Source organism: Plecotus auritus (assembly GCF_963455305.1).
Source record: "Plecotus auritus genome assembly, chromosome: X".
NCBI lineage: Eukaryota > Metazoa > Chordata > Mammalia > Chiroptera > Vespertilionidae > Plecotus > Plecotus auritus.
In genome coordinates this window covers 114,076,172-114,081,698 of record NC_137784.1, presented here as the reverse complement: position 1 = coordinate 114,081,698, position 5,527 = coordinate 114,076,172, and the positions used below count along the sequence as shown (strand labels likewise).

General features: G+C 42.7%; 1 pseudogene across 1 annotated transcript; it reads right to left on the bottom strand.

The window, feature by feature from the left end:
• Positions 1–4,500: 4,500 nt before the first annotated feature.
• LOC308239359 (kinetochore protein Spc24-like) lies at positions 4,501–5,080 on the bottom strand (annotated as a pseudogene). Its single transcript has one exon. The product of its transcript is annotated as a kinetochore protein Spc24-like (transcript).
• Between the last annotated feature and the right edge of the window lie 447 nt (positions 5,081–5,527).

Here is a 5,527-nt window from a genome sequence, read left to right as displayed (position 1 = left end):
GTTTTTATATTAATTTTGACATTGTAGAGATTTGCTTATACAACATCATATAAAGTGAGGAAGCCCTGGGTTATCTGAAGATTACTGACCATTTTTAGTTTTAAAGCATTTCCTTATGGTCAATTGTTTGCTTGGAAAGCAAGGAAATTCTATTTTGTGTGATCATTCAGGAACACTTTAGAATATAGTACATATAATATTGCAGAAAATAGGAAGGCAGAATCTACTTGGCCTCATGTGCCACTCCCCTAAATTTCCTTTTAATTGCAGTAAATTTATTTTTAAATAAGTTTTAATATTTGATCAAAGCAATATACACACATATACTTCTTTAATCGAATAGTATAAAAGGGCACATCTATAATGAAAAGCAGGAAATCCCTGCCCATCCCTCTCAACTCTTGGTTTTCCAGCCCAGAGGCAAAACTTTTACACATGGCTGTTTAGTGATCACCTCAATTTTTAATAATATGCTTTTATTACTATTTATTGTTTTGATGACATGAGGTATTTTCTGCTTATTTCCTGCTGTCCCCTCCACTCTCCTCCTCACTTCATATGGTTATATCATTATTTTTATCTCTTCTGTTGGTTATCTTGCTCATTTTAATATAACCACTAAATCTGTCTTATTTTTTAATTTTTTATTTTTCAATTACTATTGACATTCAATATTACATTAGTTTCAGGTGTACAGCATAGTGGTTAGACATTATATGAGACTAGTGGCCCATTGATTCGTGCAATAGGCCTTCTTTCCCCTGGCTTTCGACATAGGTTTTCCTCCAGCACCCGGGACCCAGGCCCTTGCTCTGGCCACCGCCTTCCACCTTTGCTTCAGCAGGAGTCTGCTGCCTTTGCTGTTGACTCCAGCTGGAGTCTGCTGTCTTCGTCTTCACTACAGACTCTGGCTGGAGTCTTCTGTCTTCGCTGCAGATTCTGGCCGGAGTCTGGTGTCTTCATCTTCGCTGCGGCCAGAGTGCTGCTCCTATAGATCCCTTCGCCCCCTGCCCTCCCTCTCATAGCAGGTGTCCTGCCCGACCCAACCACTCCACGCCTAGAGTGGCTGGGCAGTGGGGCCACCACCATCTTTGTCCTTCTAATTTGCATATTCCCTCCTGATTGGCTGGTGGGTGTCACGGAGGTACGGTCAATTTGCATCTTTCTCTTTTATTAGTGTAGATATAAAGTGATAAATGATATCCCCCATGTCCTTTGAACTACACCCTATCTTTGAACTACACCCCACTTCATGAGCATAACACCACTATTTCATTTTCTCCCCTCTGCCAGTACTGTCAAGTTGGTTATGGTCTGTTCCATAACTGTAATTATGTTTTCCCTTGAGATTTACTCCAAAAATGGAAAACCATAACTAATATTTCCATTGTAGTGATCATTTAAATATTGTTCACTGAGTAGCAAAGTCGAATGCTATGACTGGGTTTTTTCATCTGTGATTGCAGTCTTGATTCATGTGCCAATGTTCAAGCAGTTTTCCTTTTTCATACTCTTGGCAACTGTTCAAACCAGGCCACATTTGAAGTTGTTTCATATGTGAAACATGTTTCCATGTACAATTTGAAATGTTTGTTTCCCTGTAATTTCTGTTTACCATTGTTTTTTTCTTTGAGGATGAAGCAAATGTATGACTTTCAGATCATGTCATTAATTTCTCCATGTTCTAACTCCATCTGTCTACTGCTTAGAATTCACTTCATTCAGTTGGAAATCTATGTACTTATTATTCTAATATGGAAGTTTGGCCTCCTATTTGGACCATTCTTGCACAGTTGACCTTTATTTAAGTTGTTAATAATCTTCTTTTTTTTTCCTTTAGGCCATCCTGTGCTCATTGTCATTTCTTAAAGGTCATGATGTTTTTGTTTCATGGTTGCAAGAATTTCTCATATTTCTGAGGTTTTTTCAGATTTTTAAGTTCTTTTCTGTTCCTTGAACTATCTAGTTCCTTGCCGGTCAACTTATAGTTATATCTTAGGGTGTTTTTGGTTATTTTTAAGGCTTTTCGTAAATACTGATTTCTAGAGCCCATTTATATTAAAAGATGAGGCACTGACTGGAAAGACAAACCGAGAAGTCTGTGAGTGCGAGCCGAGCTGGTTGCTTTGCTTTAGGGTGGGTGAGCTGATGGGTGGCATTTAGTCATCCTGAGGAGGGCCTGCAAATGCCACAAAGTTACTTAACCTAAATATGTACCCGCTGGCGGACATTGAGAATCACGGAGGCCATGATGTAGAAGTAGGGGAAGTTCATGTGCAGCTGCCAGGCCAGGTCAAAGAAGGTGAGCAGCGTGCACGTGAGCCCCTTGCAGAAGGCACCGTAGGAGCCGTGGGCAAGCACAAAAGTCGCACTGCTACACTGGACAGGGCTGCAGCTGCTGCCACTGTTGGTCCGGGGTAGCATCCCATTCAGTACCCAGAGCCCAGGGTCTCCAGCCAGCTCTTTGAACACACCAATCGACCAACGGAGGGGCAGACACCGGGGAGAATCCTTGCGGGATGCCAACTTGGCTGCCCTCCTTCCCCTGCAGCACTCCAGGCAAGGCAATCGTGGGAACCCTCTTGACAAAGTTTGGGGACCCTACGGGTGGAGCTGGGCTGGGCGCCAGAGACCAAGGGAGCCACAGGACGGGGAGGGGGGAACTGGAGAAAGGTGGAGGTGGGGTAAGGAAGCAAGATGGAAGGGGGAAGGGGCACATGGCTTATCTGGGTGAGCTAGCTTTCTGAAGCTGGTGGTCCATTTTTATTTTGAAAAAATTTTACATTTTAATGGAAGCAAAATGAAACATGCTCAAAACATTAGAAAATGTTCCTCATAAACACAATTTTGAGGCCCTTGGAAGCGTGAACCCATTTCTCATTGCCTCAAATCCCTTTAGGAATTTTTCTAATCCCCAACTATGAGCTAATCTACACTAATAAAAGAGTAAGATGCAAATTGACCGTACCTTCGTGATGCCCACCAGCCAATCAGGAGTGAGTATGCAAATTAACCCAACAAAGATGGTGGGTTAATCTGCATACACAGGCGCTGAGCTGCTCCAGGCCTCTGGGCAGTGTGGGAAGGTGGAAAGGCAGCTCCAAGACGGAGCAAAGGTGATGCCGGCGGCCAGGGGAAGGAAGGCCCGTTCTTGCATGAATCTTTGTGCATCAGGCCTCTAGTACAACTATACAAAAACCTACTAATTTTTTCAACTTTAAAATGTGTTCATTGTTGTAATGATTCAAATGACTTATTGGTTTTGTTTTAGATCTTTAGTATTCTTCTAATGCAAGCATGTCAAACTTGCAGCCCGTGGGCCGCATGGGGCCCACAAAGAATATTTTTGCAGCCCAGCCAATATAACGGTATGTAAGAAATGTTTTAATAAAAATTTTGTAACATAATTTTTACAATATCCTGTTATACATAATTATTAATAATGAACTACAACGTTCGCTAATGACTGATTACTACAATCGTGTTGCATTCATTTCCCTTATGCGCCATATGTGCTGGCGCACCATTTCTCTCCACTAATACTAGCAGTGAATATTTTAGCAGCCAATTGCCAGGTCATTAGTCATGGACTGACTTGTTTGGTGTGTGCAACAGGAAATATTTCACTTTTGGAGAACAAAAAAAATAGGTTTATTTGTGTTATATTTATTTTTTTTCCATGCTTAATCAGTTAGGGTTTATTTTGACTATTTGGGATAGAAACACAAAAGTAACAATGGCACACACAGGATAGTTTAGGGTCAACCTCTTCTCCCCCCCTTAAAGAAGTTCAGGGCTGACACCAGCTCTCCCATCGTCAGATAACAATTCTGTATCACCCCTAGAGCACTGCACCCCTCCTTACTTGTGGAATGTGGCTGCCAGATCTCCAGCCATCACACACCCAAATTCCAGAAAATAAAGGGCAGGGGGGAAAAGGGTATACTCCCTTGCCTTTTAAGAATCCTTCTAGAAGTCTCATACAACATTTCCACTTACATTTCATTGGCTCAATTTAGCTGCAAAAGAGGCTGGGAAATTAATTTTGATCAGGCATAGCTCCAGGGTGGCATCTGCTCACACGAGACTCCTTCATGGGGCAAAGGGATCCTTTTCACCTTCATCTGTGTCTTGGGTGCCTAGCACAGTTCTGGCACACAGTGGCACTCAAAGATACTCTCTGAATGAATAAAAAAGGGCCAAACTTGAATAATAATTTATAAGGACCCGGAATTTGTCATCATACACTATGGTGTCATTCGTACAACGTTGTCACAGATGTGAAGTCACAGGCCTGGCAAAGTTAAGTCAGTTCTCTATGGTTACCTGGCCCAGAGCAGTCCAGCATTTGAGGCAAAAAATCAGGGATGGGGGGGAGAATTCAGTAAAAATCCCATTTATGTTTAAACATTTAATTTTAAGCTGATCTCACCTCCAAGGCACTAACCACACACCAGAAATTATTCTAGCTATGTGCAAGACAGTCCGAGAAGCTCCTGGCTACCACTCCATGTCCACCAAACTCCAAAGATAATCGCTGATGAATTTCTTGGAGAGCTGGGTTCTGTCCAGGTGAATGGGCTGTGCCACGCTGGGGCCACGATGGATGCTTTTGATCATCCCTGGTTCACACTCATAATCCCACTCAATTTTACTAATTCGGTGATAAAGTTTAGCCACATACATGGCTGTAGGGATGGTGACCGCTGTGTCGTCATCAACTTCCTTCTCCTGTGTCCTCAATCTCCTTGAGGTCCTCTAGCCCCCTGGTGAGCTGAAGGAGGCTGGCCTTCAGGTGAGTGTCCTCCTCGCTGGCCTTCTGAAGTTTGGCTTCAATCTGCTACAATTCAGCACCCCCCTGGCCTGCCTGCTCCTTTGCATCAAGAAGGCTCTGGGCCACATCCTTCTCTGCTTTGAGGATCTCTCGCAGCTGCTGCTTGGCACCCTCTTGCCTCTCCAGCAGCTGCTCCATCATCTGCCCGTAGAGCCGCAGCAGCCGCCACTGCTGCACAGCGTGGATGGTGCCCAGGAGACTCAGCAGCCCTTGGCACAACTCCTCCATGTCGCGGAAGGCCGCCATGACTCGCGTTACACTTATTAATTTGTGCAGTTATTCAGTGTTTGGTAAGTTAATGTTGAATAAAAAACATTAATTTTTATTAAAATGTTCTATTATTTTATGTTAACGATTACTCATTTATTTCAGCCCTTGTATTCAGCATGTCTCTATTGAAATAAACCCATGTTTCTATGAAAATTGAAGCTTTTGTTTTTTTATGGCCCACATAAACTTGAACCTTGTTTATTTGGCTCGTGTTAGCCTTTGAGTTTGACATGTTTGTTCTAATGGGAAAAGTTACACAAACATAAATTGTCAACCGCACAAACAATTAGAACAATGGAAAGCAAATTCCCTGCTTAACTTCACATTTCACACCCAACCCTCCACCCCCAACTGTGAAAACAATTCCGTTTCCTGCATATATTTTCAGACTTGATGTTGATATATTGCTGTTGCTCTTATGTC